General features: G+C 30.8%; 1 protein-coding gene and 1 long non-coding RNA gene across 2 annotated transcripts in view; one reads left to right on the top strand and one right to left on the bottom strand.

The window, feature by feature from the left end:
- LOC139993048 (uncharacterized) overlaps positions 1-16351 on the bottom strand; it is a 91092-nt gene that overhangs the window by 74158 nt on the left and 583 nt on the right. The window lies entirely within an intron of this gene.
- On the top strand, positions 6118-11041 carry LOC139993324 (uncharacterized). The gene is made up of 2 exons (XR_011801360.1): positions 6118-6436; positions 10804-11041. It is a non-coding gene; the product is annotated as an uncharacterized lncRNA (long non-coding RNA).

Below are 16351 nucleotides of genomic sequence, written 5' to 3'. Positions count from 1 at the left end.
TAACACACTTATGTTTATTGTTAATTGAAAACATGTTGAAATGGAGTTGCTATATGTATCAGAAATTGTGAGAGATAAACACTTATATTCTCTCGTTCAGAGATGTTCAGAAATGCGTTCCTTAAATGCATGATTTTTCTAAATATTAAAAACCTTTTGAAATTGTCAATTATTTCATTGTTTCTTATTTCTTAATTACTTATTAATGTGTACATATAATATTATACATGTTAAATATGAAAATATCGTATAATATAATATTAATATATTAAATATGAAAACAAATCGAAACCTAATTATTATGAACATATAATAAATTGGGTACTTTTGATAATATACTATAATTTTCAATGTACTTTAACGTAATAACATTTTGAATGTCAAAAAAACAACACCTACTATATATAGAATAATATAGAATAAAATATTAAGACATTGCAATTTATAGAAAGATTATTAAACATCTCTATATATTGGAAGATATAGTAAATTTATCAAATATTACAAATATTACTTGTTTAAATTTACCTTAAGATTTACGATTATTTATAGGTATTAGTCTCTTAATGGCCTTCTTAGGTTTTACTATAAATAAAATTATGTAAATACGTCATTTGTTTTCTTTGTGAGAAACTGAATCATATATTAAATCATGTATCATAAATAACGAATTAAAAAAATTTTAAAAGTGTGCGCAGTTGGTCAATTTAGCTTCTAACGGCATTTCATTTATATAACATCACGAAATCGGTTATCTCTCTCATCATTGAATTAAGTTTAAATCGGACTACATAAAAATGCGTTCGCCTACTTCAGAAGCGTAATCATAACAGAAATTGCATTAGTTTCTTGCGAATATTTCGAAAACTAAGGCCAAATAACGGTAACACGAATAGAAAAAAGTTGTCAAGAATGTTGACTTTGACAACATATTTCAAGGTCATTAAAATCGATGAAGCGTACCCTTTTCTATATAATTATCCAATTTTTCCACAAATTCCAGTATATTTCGCACACAAATTAATTAAAAATTTTACACAATCTATCGATCACAATCTAACCCACGAAATATTCCATGTCCTCGAATATTACGCAGAAAGCATAAAGAGCACTTGAGACTGCAATGTGTTAACAGAATAATTCGGATAAATAAACCGACAGCTTCTATGACTTTTGGTCCGAGGACAGTAACTCTTGGGCGATGGCGCAGTTGCCGTATCGCTCGTATCTAGCTTCTTTTGTTGTAAAAAAAGAATTGACACACCACGCAAGAAAGATTGCTACATCTTTCTGGTTGGTGCCAATGTTGCGTTAGTGTACCTCGTAGGTGTTCTACCAAGTGGTATATATCTGGTTTTCATTCCCGTCGCATAGTGATAAAGCATATGAACGTAACATACTATGTATACGATACAATGGACACGACCAAATAACAGTGAACAATATTTTCTTTCACTTTTAGCCATCCCGATCAAGTACTCGAATATCTTCCTCCTGTTTCTCTCTATCTCTTTTTTTCTCTTCTTTCTAAAATTGTGTATATGCGTGTAGTATATATATATAGTATAATAAACATCTACGTATTAGATGTATATAAGCTCATGAAAGTATTCGAACATTTGCAGATGCCTTTTATGAATATGTTATGTGTGCTATACAAAACATTTAAAAATTTCATTAGCACCGTTATGAGACTTGACTATTATAATTAGATTGGCAACGTTAAAAACACGAAATATATATATATATATATAATTTATATTTAAATTATAATTAATTACAAAATTATATATATAATTATATGTATATTATATATATAATTAATATTAATATTATATATAATTATTATAATATATATATTATATTATATGATTTTTATAATTTTTTTAATTATATAAAAAATTATATATAAATTATATTTATTATATATATATATATACATAAATTACAAAATATCCAAGATATACAAGATAACAGTCAACTATCCATTATATTGAAAACCTCAATATATATTCAGTTGGACCAAATTTAACATCTATTAATGCTATAGATGGTTATTCAGGCTGTATAACTCTTTTATTAAACATATGTTTAGAATAAATATCTTGTAATATTTATACATACGTGTACATTTTCGGGTTCGTTTCAAATTTTACTGTGCTAATGGAATTTAAAAATGTTTTATATAGCTTTATGATATAAAAGTTTTCTATGGTAAGTGTCTCTATGTTCAAAATACTAAAATAAGTAATTGAGATGTTCACATTAACTGATATTCATTGATATTTAAATATTACATTATTTATATTATTAAATATAGTATTCATTTAAAAGATTTAACATTTTTTGACTCTGTCTAAAATGCAGTATTTTTTATATCTGTATTTAATTAATATTTTGGTCTATAAATATTATTTATTCTTGTTTGTAGGTCCAGGGGCAGGGACATTTCACTTTGCGTTGTAAATTACAAAATAGATATATAGTAAAATTTATACGTGATGCGGACAAAATATTCATGCAGAAATTATGTTATATTAATTAATTATCATCGTACTTTATTTTTAGGAGATTGTGAAACATTAACTTGTTGCTGTATGTGAAAATGGAAAATTCTATTTTATTATTATTTTACTTTTCTTTTTGTTCGAAAATACAGTATATACAGTTTATTAAATACTTATTTTGATAAGTAAACTTTTGGATATGTATATATATCCAAGCAAAAATGTATCTGTATTCCTTAGTTTTAACTTTTTTCAATAAAAACTTTTTAACAATATAAACCATTTATATTAATTAATAATTAACATAATCGATGAGAATATATTTTTCCACATTGCTTTTACTACCTGTAATAAAAATTTGACCAATTTATTATCTCCATTATAGAAAACATAAAATTATTTATATAATTCAATTTGTTTACGTTATTAATTCCATCTAATGTATAATAGCACAAATATTTAAAAAATAGAAAATCTTACATTTATATAATTTTCTATGTAATTCAAATTTTTAATTCATCGCAATTCCTAGGATAATTTATCAAATAGTATTTAACAAAATTATAGTATTTAAACATAAATTAGCTTCATAACGTAAACGTAGCTTCCTCCTAGTACTTTTCGTTGTTTTTTTTATTTCTATATATATACATATACCGTTAGCCTACATACCTTTAACCTCTATCCATGAAGGACAGAGTTTCCGATGCAAACATTTACTCTTATATGATTAGAATACAGCAAGCAAATTTCTAGAATGCGTTAATTTATTACCTTATATAATCCTGACATAATTTTCGCTACATTTAACACATCAAGCGAAGCAATGAATCGAACAATCTTTACATTTGAAGCGTTTAACTATCAAATATTTTCATATTTTATCAAATTCATTAGATATATTGTTTAATGGAATATATGGCAAAAAGTTCATTTATAACATATTTACCGATATACATCAAATGATTCCAAATAGATATTTTTATATAACCGTTACATTTGATTACATATCTGTAAAAATGTCTCTAAAATAATTTATAAAAGGTCCTAGTATTTAACGAATAATATTAACTTTGAAAATTAAGTTCATTCATACAATAATGTTTATGTTCTGAATAGTATGGAGTAAAAAGCTGCAACAGAATAGATTTATTAAAAATTATTTATAAAAGTAATTATCTAAAAGTAGGTACTTACAAATTACTTATATTAAATAGATGTATCTATAAATAAAGATATTTCCAATTTCAATATATACATAAATATACCTTTTCCAATTTAACTAAATTTCTAATATATTTCAATATATTTTCTTCTAATTTAACTAAACTAAATAGCCAGTTAATGTACTTCTTTAACTAATTTAATTTCATTGAAATCACATACTTATTTGAATACATTTATAAAACCAAATTTATAACTGAGAATTACTATAAAGTTTTGAATCATTTAGGATAAGTTTAAATCAGCATTTGTTGAAACCAGTAAACGTGTAAAATAGAAGAATGGACACAGTTGTCACATCCGACCAACAAACGACGAAAGTAGTAGTAGAAGCAAACCCATAAAGAATCATTGCGCGCCAATCCCACGCATCCGCCTTAAGAACACTAAAAGCTGTATAGATTTATGTATTAATTAAAAAATGTTGTTTTCAATGATCTTGATAAATGCCTTGTCTAATTAATTATTTTATCGCTTAATAATTATATTAATAATATATTAATAATTTTATCACTTTGACAATAATCATTCAAACGGAGTTTTTCATTGTAAGTATTCCCCTTGTTAAATTTATTTCATTTATTATTAAGATTACGTTATATATTATATATAAATTTTCCCTAAAAAATCGGAAATATTGCAACACGACTTGTGAATAATCTTGTTATTTTAATAATATTCATACAAACGGAGCTGTCTTTTATAAACATGCCTTCTGTAACATTTATTTTATTTATTACTAATTGCAAAACTATGTCCTTTTATCCTTATAAAATAGAAATATTAGAATACGATTTATAGAAAATCTTGTTGTCATAACAAAATTCATTTAAATGATCATTTTATTTCGAATACTCATTTTGTAAAATTTATTTCATTTATTACTAAAGCTATATTCTTTTAAAAGATATAATATATAATAAAATGGAATACGATTATGGAAATAAAAAGGAAATCTGAAAGAAAAAATTGAGCTTCATGGAAAGAACTAACAATTTCCAGGAAATATACGTGATTACAATTGCAGTATGAAAGCTACTTTGAATCGTCAATTTGCATACAAAATTGGAGAGTTTCGATGAGGTGGAATCCTAACTAAGAATTAACGTCTTTCACGGAGAACAACCTGGAAACAGAGTGTACGATGAAGCTGGTTGAACAGCTTCATCTTCGAGGATAGATTGCTTCACGATAAAGTTGCGGTTACTATCCTCCTGCTCAAGAAGTAATTAGTGTGATACTATAACATGACCAGAATGTACCGATTTCGTACTTAACTATTCCATTAGTAGAATATTCTTTTTCAGTAAATTAAAGCTTATCGCAATTAATTCTGTTAAAAATGAAAGTAATAAATGACGGATAATTGGATTTCATTTATCGCCAAATAAATCTAAATTTCATCAATATATATTTTTAAGTAAAGTTAATTCTTAGATAGAACAACATTTTAACTTATCTTTTATTAAAGAGTAAATACTAGTACCAAAGAAGTATTCATAAATGCAAGAGTCATCATTTTGATATATTAGTCTTTCATAATCGAAGAACATTCGAGACTTAATCAAACAACATCCATTCGTTCAAACGGAACTTTAAAACAGCTGTAACTTCCACTAAACGTAACTCGTCATATTATGCGTCACATTATCAACTTACTAATCCGACAAGCGTATTATTCCTCCTTTGAAATCAGCGACATGGAAATGGTCACGACACTGCACAACTTGACCAGTTTTCCGACAAAACTACATGAATTCTATATAAAATCGTCCAAATAAACGGCAATTACATTAAAACAAAGGAGATGGACGATGTGTAAACGGTTGACGAATCGAATTCTTTCCCTGAGTATGATTGGCTTTCACCGATCTCCGTCGTGCCAAAAACACACGAAAGAACCGAGACTGCTCGATACACCTACGCGTCCCTCTAGTTCCGAGAGAGCGAGATTCGATCGGTCGAAGACACGAAGACTACGTTGACCGCATCCGGTCGAGCGAAACACAGCCGCTAGACTGGGGATCGGCGTCGACTCACCGATGTTCGTTCGCACAATAAAACGAGGCAACCGCGGTGCAAGCTGGTGTCACTTTCCGCCACCATTACCGAGCCGATATTAAGGGCGCACTGGTATATCCAGAGAGGAGCGTGTGGCATTGGTCGCGCGGCCGCTAGTCGCCGTCCGTCCACTTCCGTTTCGGTTTCGAAGATCGAGGATTACGCTGCAACAGTAGCTAGCTTCGCGTCAGATCTGCAAGTTCCCGAAAAACTCAGGAGCCGGTGTAGCACATAAGAGCCAGTGACAGTAAACTGGAAAACATTGCACAGCCAGGTACATAGTGCTTACTTACTTGGACCGCGCAGCCGCTTTAGGTCTTGGTGAACCAAGCGGAGAAGCAACCGGTGAAGCGACCAATCGGCGCTCCTTATCGCTGACGCGGCGTGCAAGCGACACGATGCAGGTGTGTGTGTGCGCCGATATACATACACACGGGCAAAAGTATCGGCGTGTCGTATCGGTTGTGTTCAGCTATCCGCACACGGTGGGATTGCGGCTTTTGCCGCGCGATTCGATCGAGGGAACACCGCGAACTTCAGCTCCTCGCGAGCGTAGAGAGATCGCGGTTTCTTCGGTACGCTTCGTTTTACTTCGGTTACCCTCGGCTCGCTTTTGCCTCATACTAGCGGGGGCGTGACTCCACGTAAGTACATTAGACGACGATGACAGTAGGGCTCTGTCTATCGATGTTAACGATTGCGGTTCTATTTGACTTGTTCGGCTAGCTTTTTCTCCACGTGGAATACTTGTCGATTTTTTTAAATCGAAGGACACAGGTGAAACTCGTGATAAGTTACATTTCTCATCCTTTATAAAAGAGCAATTTTAAAATTCAATTTATTGCAAACCAATTCTACATCAAAATCGTCTTTACATTGAATTTTCGAATTAAAAATGTGCTTTTGTCAATCCCTTGCACACTTAAAATATTTCAATAATATTATTTAACTATTGAACTATTATTAATCTTAAGAAGAGTTCATATAGCAATTAAACAAATATTACTCGTGTCTTAATAAACATCGCGGGTTTATCGCTTCATTTTAAAAAATTATATTTTCGATATTTTCAGGCTCCTTCTTCAACTATATATTTAATATTCAAATACTTCGTTTTAACTACCAAGGGACATGAAAGTCAGAAAATCAATAAAAAACGGACTAAACATATTTCTCCCTTGTGGTCTGAAAATGTTTTGATTAAGGAATCTATGATTCCTTTGTCAACTTCATTTTATCTTTTCGTTTTATGCTTTCTAAATGTTATTTTAATCTTGTTTTGTGTTTTTAGATGCTATTGATTCGTTATCAAACAGCGGACTGCAATAAAGTTTTATGACGTTCACGGTATCATAATAATGTTATATAAAGTTTCTCAGTAATCTACTATAACCGACGAAAAAATAATTCTATGTAAAAAAAAAGTAAATCGAAAATGTAGGATAACCTTTTTTCACATAATGCTTGGTTTTAAAAAAAATCGAACTTGAAAATTTATCGATTACCTGGCTAATTTTTAATTACGTATTCAAACCTTATTTTGCCTTAAATGAAGCCTTTGCCAAAAGTTTTATTCTGTATTTCCGATTTTGTTTTATCACGTAAAATTATTCCCTTTTTTAATCTACTATTTTAAAATTTAAGAAACCTGAAAGTTTATTATTTTTCCTGCCATCTTTGTTTGGTAATAATTATTATTGAGATAGAAACATAATTGCATATATATACTTATTTATTTTTGTCATATTGCTTTAATTCTAAATTAATTATGTATAGTATATTTAACAGTTTCAGTGTTAAAAGGTAAGAAGCGCGGAGAATTTCAAATATTTCGACATACTTCAATGAAAAATGAAAAACTGCTAGATAGAATATTTAAACTAAATACGGTCGTATAAATCATGCGGTTTTTCTGAAAGTTGATTTAAAAACGGAATTTTATAAAAGAGGGACAAAAAAAACTTGGTAGAAAAATGACAAACAGTTATAGAAAATGGGGGACGATAAACGTAATTCAGAAACAACAGATTGTTTTTTAGATTACTTGATGTATGAGACGTCTTAATGCTTTCTAATAAATTCTTTTTAATAATGATATGAAATTGATGGAAATTTCGAATCCCGTTAGAACAGTGATTGGTGAAAGTATACTGCCTACAGCACTTTCATATTAATCGTGCATTATTGGTGACAATTATTTTGCGAAAGGTAGACTACTAAATGTTTTATCTTCTTTTTCTGTACTTTGAACTGAATTCAAGTTTCGTAATTCATTACCTTTGCGAAGCCTTTTTTCCTCGTTGCGTTCATAGTGAATCACATCATCGATAATTTTTCTACAATCGATACCTCATGCAGAACCATCGCATAGTTCGTGGTTTCATGATACAGCACGAATTATGGCCATAAATAGAGTATTACATGACCGTATGGAGCTCAAAATATTTAGTGTTTCAAATTTCAAATTTAAATCATTTTCAAAGATAATTTTTAATGTTACTTCTTGCATTTATATGATATTACATTGTCTTTTATTGTATGTATTAATAACATTTGTTTTATTAAGGTTTTATTTGTATTAACACTAAACCTATCGCTATCGGCCAATTTGACCGTTTTCGAGTCTTGTACAGCTTTCACATATTTAAACATTATCAAATTAAACTATACATACAACTATATATTTTTTTAAAATATGCATACAATGTAGTTTTCAGTATTTATTTCTCGTTTTATTTTTTCTTTTTCAAGAGATATATGTACCCTGTCCTACCTAGCTCCACCGGTCTATTTGACTGCAGATAATATGGTATCTAGTCTTTTAAACAATCAGTATAAAAGAAAGGCTATCTCAATGTGGTATGGCCAACTCAAAAGAAATGATCAAATGGCAATAAAATGCAATGTCAATTCGAAATCTTGTAGGTGGTCCCTTCAGGTGTTTTTCAATATTCTGGACCTAGCTGGAACAGATATCTAGGTTTTATATAAAGAAATAACTGGAAAAAAATATCAAGGCAGAAATTTTGATTCCAGTTAGCTAGAGAACTTGGCGCTGCGTATCAAGAATTGCGGGGGAAAGGAAATGTGCCAAAAACATAAACAAATACAAGTTCGGATTTACATGTACGAAAAGCTTGTTAAGTAAAATATTATAAAGATTATAAAACTACGAAAAACTGTTTGGGATGCAAAAAATATGTGTGCAGCAAATGTATATTCGAGAATAAAGTAATTTGTAAAAAATGCAGTGAAGCCGAATAAGCTTTATGTTATTTATATATTTTGGAAAATATGTATGTACGTGTATATAAAGTGTATATGAAACAAACTATATAACTGCCATTCATTTTTTATCCTCTTTTTCAGTTTATAATTGAAATTACATCCAAATAAATTTGTATCGTCAATTTATGGAAGTTGTTCATATACTAATTCATTCAGCAACGAATCAACTATCTACGTTTAATTATGAAAACAATAATCTTTTTTAAGGGCCGGTCATTTTGACCGAGCACGGTAGAAATAGATGTGCATACAAGAAATGTCGATAGGTTTAATGCTTTATAACTTTTGTTATAAAATTTTTTATAAATCGAAGTAAAACTTTTTCTCTGTTATTCTATTATCTTCCCCTACTCTTTTCGCCAGTCACGTACGCTGCATTGTTCGCATGAGATTTCAAGTAAAATATTGCGTGATTACACGCAAAGAATTAACGCACATATGCTGTCAGGTACGTGCAGATTTATATCTGCAATGACATGGCTTTGCATCGTCGCATAGTTCTCAGTAATATATCAATTCTACCTTATACCTATATATATGAACATTGTAACCGCAGCCACATTAATCACGACAATTAAAAGAATAACTTTCTTAACATGTGTAACTGCGTCAGGTGCTAATCTGTGATCGAGATCACGTAATTGTATTCACTCGTATTTGTGTCTCGATAATTTATATCAAAGAGCGTAAAGCTTTGGTTTCTCTGATTTTTAAATTAATTACAGTAAGTTACATTGAATAATTATATAACGGGATCGTGTTTTGGAATAATGATTAGAACTAGCGCAAGTTTCATCAAATTTTTATTTCATATACAGTGGTCAACATATAAGTAAGAAAAATCCTTATACCAAATGCAATTTCATTTAATTTATAATTATTACACGAAATAAAAGTCTGAATGCTGTTCTATATTTGTAGTACTTCAAAATATACGAAATGAATTCTTAAATTTTGTATTATGGACGCAAAAAATGGAAATAAAATTTTCATAATAATTAGTTCTATTTACGATTGAGCATTTTATACATTTAACTATTTATACATTCTGTATAAGATATTGAAGAAAAAGGAACTAACATTTTAAGAATTTACAGTACGCACCAAAAGGAATGCAAAAATATTTCATCAATATTTTAAATTATTACTACTCTTGATGAAAAATTCAGTCTTATATCTACTGATAAGAATATTCGTTGAACTGTATTGATAAATAACTTAACCGGGGTAGAATAACGCACCACAAATGTGTAATATATTTAGAAATATACATACGATTTATAATTTATGGATATAAATGTTCTATTGAAATACAAAGTGGACAAATCAAACATTTTGTGTGGAAAGGGTAATATACTTTAGCGTGTTACTATCATTTCTTGTTAGTAGTAGTGACATTTGCTCTGCGAAGATATACGAATGGTAGTAACGGGAGTAAGCTAATGTCTTCAGGAAATCTATTTATTGCTTTTAGCGAGGGTAATAATCATAAAATATACTTCTAAGTAGCGTCGCTGTGAAGAAACAAAACCCTGTTAATGTTATGGTAAAAGTTCTTATTAGCGATTTCAACTGGTAGGTCAGCCGATTTGAAGCACGAGTTGCTACATTCATTCAAGTTTATTAATATGCAAACACACGAAGGTACTAATACCAATGATTCTCATTTAGATTGCGTTCTATTGCACAAGTACACCTCTAATCGCGATAATACCGTTTACAGATACCACCAGGAAGAGTGGCCCTGTCGCGATTTCCCATAAATGGCGTACCTTCAGGAGGAAACGAGTATCCGGTTATCCGTTCTAGTATACGAAGATAACCTGTTACGTCAACTTTAGTAAATGCAGTTCCTCCGTTATGTGTATCTTCAGGTCTAAAATGTTCACTTCTTATATAGGTATACGGTAGAAAATATATACAACACGACAAAATCGAAGTGAAAGTATTGCAAAATCCAACGATCATGCTTATTATAGATTGGGAGAAACCTAAGACATTTCCAAGTTATTGTTACAATTTCATCTTACTATAGTTTGAATTCAATTTTTATATAATAGAATTGTTACGCCACGAGGCTTAGTATAGATCGTATTTCTAACCGTCGCTCGCGGTCCTACAGCGTCGCAGACGGATCGTCTTATCTGCCCGACAAAAAATATACAATGTATCGACGAGCGCATAGTTGTCATCAAGCAGCGAGTTCCAGAAACGTCGATTTCGGTCTGTTATTTTATTCTAACAAAGAAGATGGCCTACGTGATCATAGGCGCGAACGGTGGCGTGATCCGAGCGTAGTGGGGGTCGTCTCCCCGAGAAGACAGAGAATTGATCTAAGGGCAATCAGTCTCATTTGAAGATTCAAACCACATACATCGAGAGTGTCTGACGATTGAAAATAAAGTCGCTTAGTCTAACGAATTCATCGAGAGATATGTTAACACAGTGTTAAATTCATTGAACCACCTCTGTTATCTTAACCGAAACAGGGGAACGACTAATTCGCGGCGTCGATTATACGAATCGTAGCGAGAATTTACGCCTCTCGCTGACGCGTTTTCCTCGCGACCGCGTCTCTCCATGAACGGTCGTAACATAATATTCTGTATATAAATACGATGTTTCTATAGTTATAAAAGAAGTTAACAAAAATGAAATATAATTAACCACTTTAATATTTGGGCACTACAGTATTTTCATGTTTATTTATCTATGCAAATTAAGATATTTATTCAGTTGCTTTGTATTATGTTTAGAGGTTATTTATTACAGGTGATAGAAATATAATCAGTTTCTTCGTAATTGTAATATTATTATTATAATATATAATAATGTATAATAAATTATAACTGAAATGATAATCAATTTTCACGTTACAAAAATACTCGGACAGATTAAAAAAATTAATTTTTCATACTTATACCTTTTTTAACTATGCTAAATTAAACTAAAGTCCATAATATTTTGTTGCATAATCTTCCTACTTAATAACGATCCTTAAACAATGAGGCATACTTGAAATAATTTATATTAAATATCCAGATGTAGTAAAACTTCATTTTTCTTTTAATCGAATTTTCAATTTCTTTTTAAATTGTATTGATATTTTACGAACTCTGTGTTACAATTCATCCCCTAACATAACATGAGAAAGTATAAGACAAGAAACTTAATATTACAGTGATGCTTGCTACAGTTTTTCTTCTCCTCGGTGATTTATCCTTTTCCGACAATTTCTGAAAGCATAGTCTCCTAATATGATTTCAAACATTTCAAACTTTATTCCTCGTTATATCAACACATACATATAAGAATTGAAATGTTGTGGATAGTTCTGCAGTTATGAGAAGCACTGTATCACATCCTAATTGGTGCATTGTTCTGTTACAAGCGACAAGTAAATTGCCAGTAAAAATATACTACTGGATAGTGATATTCGATTTGATATTCTTCACAATTGCAATTAAAATAGTTTTCTCTGATATTAATAAATTGCATTTAAAATCCAATGTTTTCTCATGCTTTCACGGCGCGGTTTCATATCAAACGGCTTTTAATCGATCACAAGATTGCTTGCAGCGCTCTGGAAAAATATAGATATACCGATCGATGATAAGTTTTTTAGTATATTAGTGCGGAAAGTGGAGCGGAAATGCGGAGAAGCGTATCTATGTTTAAAACTACACCGACGATTGCACTCTGTCATGCAGACTTCACGCAAGAGAGGACAATAGCTTTCCCTAGACGTTAATATAATTAATTATTAGACATATAATAAAAGACATCATACGGTGTCCTTTATTATTCCATTAATTTTTGTATCCCCACCTCGCTGTTTATAAAACGCGAAAGCATCGCGGCAGCCATTTTTTTTGCGTAGTTTGGATATTCTTCCGTACTGTATCTGATACTTCTGTCTCATATGTAAATGGAAATCAGTCCATTACACGGGTAATTTCACTTGCACTTTATAACCGTCACGTTCAATTAGAATCCAGGCCCGACGTACACAAAAGAAAATCGAATTACTACGCGAATAATTCTCCTTGCTACCAGTGTTATGCAATTTACAACTACGGAGACTTACAAAAGTATTTGAATATTTATTACAAAGAACTTTTATATATACCTACATGTTGTATATATTATGCATATCAAACGAAATTTTATTAACACTTAATGAGATATTGTTGACATGATTATATTGGTAAATTATTTGCAATATAAATTGCAACATATATTTGATAAAAAATTAGTATACAGCATGAATAGTTTGACTGATACAAAAACAAGTGACAGGGATCGAAGGATATAAGAATCAACTGATTTATTATATATAGTTACAGGCCGAAAGTCGTAAAAAACTGCAATTATCATCATTTTTAACCGTTTATAACTCATAGCAGCGTTAACCCATTTCGATGATATTTTCAGCATGTATATAACCGACACAAATCCATAAAATGTATTTTTTAAATTTTAATTAGAAACTTAGATAAAATATTATAAAAAGTGATCCTCGCGATTCCAAGCAATTGCAACTTTTCCGACATCTTTTTTATACGTCATCCAGTAAACTCATCCTTCTATCTTCTCAAAAAGGTTCACATCGTTCGGCCCAATTTTTAAAAAGTTATTTTGTTTTAAAGAATCTCCAAATACTTTCGTCAGCCACTGTATTTTCTCTAAATATCTCGTAGCTTTGTTGCATATCTTTAGATTTGTCCAAAACATTCCGAATATAATCGTGATAATCCGGTCTCATTACAGTACCAATAAAATTTCAAATGTTTCAAATAATACGCAATATGTATACCTATTTACAAAATATTTCTACAAGTGTTTAAATACTTTAAATAATTCTAAACGATTATGGTTAATTAACATATACCAACAATTTGTCACTACGTTTGAATAAAAAATCAAACATAACGAGGCTAAATTATAAGTATAAGAGTGTTAATAAAGTTTATAGAAAAAAGAAGTTGGTTTTAAGAATCGATAATTAGACGACTAAAAATAGTAACAGTCTACGATATTCGCATGGAGAGGGCAAAAAGTGGCACATATACATATGTAACTCACTTTTTATCATTATCTCGATAAATATATAGTATATACACCAAGACTCACAAGAATTGCAACAGCAATCATCGTATGCACTGTAGGTACGTACGGACGTCGGAAGTCCCGTTAGTCAACCTTAAGGTTTAAGGTTCGTTTCTCCGAGTACTGCCTCGTGCTTGCATGTGTAAGCTGTTTCATAGATAATTACCAAATTCGTTGATAAAATTCTGTCGCCATAATTGCCGTACATTCTGTCGATTAGAGTTACGACCACGTCAAGAAATTTAAGAACTATCCCATTAAGTTAGGTGGAAATGTTGTTAGACTACTCATTATTGCTCCTTTTATCGTCAAGGATTGTCGGTATTTATGTATAGATAATTTTCAGTGAAAGTTGCATAAAACTCGAACTGGTTCCGATAATATCTTCTAATATTAACTTGATAAGTCACAGGGAAATTCCTAACGAAAGCTCCTATTATACAAAGTTCTTTTAAGAATTAACAAATATTATCGAAATTAACAATTTCCTGTTACTAACGAGATATTCGATATTATTGCGAATTACATTGATCTTGCTGCAAACTTTGATTGCGTTTGAGTGACATTTAATATTTAATAAAATCAATATTGATTATTTTATTTTTTCTTCAAATTTAAGAAATTTGTCAATGGCAGAAAAACTTAATTCGATCGAGAATGACGCAAAAGACGATAGAGGATTTAAATCAAATATACTCCGAGAAAATCGTTTCTTAACCTGTTAAAGGACATTCCTTAAACAGAAACTTGTATAACTAAAATATTAAAAATTAACGAGAACGAATCAGTTTTAATTAGCTGTTTTTGAATAGAAAGTCATTAAATAAAAACATTATTGCGTTTTAATTTGAAAAAATCAACAACCCGAATAACGAGTTACCTCGACCTCTCCGGATAACAAATTAAAGTCAAAGGGACAACAGTTTATGTGTTCAAATGACTATCCACTAAGATTGCAAGAATTTCAATTAAAAATATATTTACCGACAATTTTTAAAGCCATTTTATATAGCTAGAAACTTGGACCAACATGTCGGACACGATATCTACATTCATATGTATATATAAATATCGTGAGTTCCTTATAGCTTCGTGTGAAAGCGCCATTCCATTCGACTCCGTCTATATGCTACACAACATACAGAAAGACGAGACTCTCGTTCGCATGGGGGGTCACAGCTAGCCCTGAGGGAGCAGTCATTGACATTGAGAGAGAGGGAGGGAGAGAGACCGTCGAGAAACGTGACTAATATTGTGGCTACCTTTGTATAGAAGCTTTTCGTATTTTCTATTCACCGATAGCCACCTGTAGAATCGCTGATCGCGAGATCGATTTAAATTGAAAGATAATTTTCTTTTGTACAATATACGATGAATTTGTTCCTTCAGCTACATATCATAACTCAAATTTTTGCAGTTCATTATAGATTAGAGATTTGTGTTTATATAACGTTTATGAAATAAAGTACTTTTGCTCGTGAAAAGTAAGATGGAATAGAAAGGTGTACGACTAAAGCATGCGAATCGTTATGGTAGTAACTGCAACATCGGATAGATTATACGGTAGAGTAACACTAAAAGGTACACGCACATTATCTCAGCATTTGTTTAATTATACGCTCGTTAGCGTCAAATAGGTTTAACTGGTAAAAAATGCAATTACACCGTCTTTGGAACTTTGCGCAATATCCTAAAGAATATAATTGATACATTCGTTGCAAAAAAATTGTGTACATCATGGTTTCATTATCATACTGCGGATTGTTGACGACAAAAGAAAGGGAACTAAAAATATATTTCGCAGATCTTTCGTTGATGAACATTTTTAATTGTAATTCATCGACAGTTATGTATTTAAAGTATTTTGAATGTTGGAACGGAGCCACGATTTGCTATGGTTTAATTTACTTGGTTGGTGTAGAAATTCTGGATAGTGCTAAAACAGGTTTCTTGCGAACGTCTTACTCTCGACGATTCAGTATTCGACAGTCGCTCTGCTGGCTCGTATTCGTCGAGGTTTATTGCCTCGAGCAGCGAAGAAAGTATAACGCAAATCCCTCTGATAAACCTTAAATGATCATGAGTTATAAAAATAAGTAAGATTCTACTACCGTGTGATTCGTCCTCGATACACGTTCATCCAGGTATCTATTTCATAGTAG

Source organism: Bombus fervidus, chromosome 2 (genome assembly GCF_041682495.2).
Source record: "Bombus fervidus isolate BK054 chromosome 2, iyBomFerv1, whole genome shotgun sequence".
Taxonomy (NCBI): Eukaryota; Metazoa; Arthropoda; class Insecta; order Hymenoptera; family Apidae; genus Bombus; species Bombus fervidus.
The sequence above is the reverse complement of the archived record's forward strand: the minus strand, read 5'-3'. Positions and strand labels throughout refer to the sequence as shown.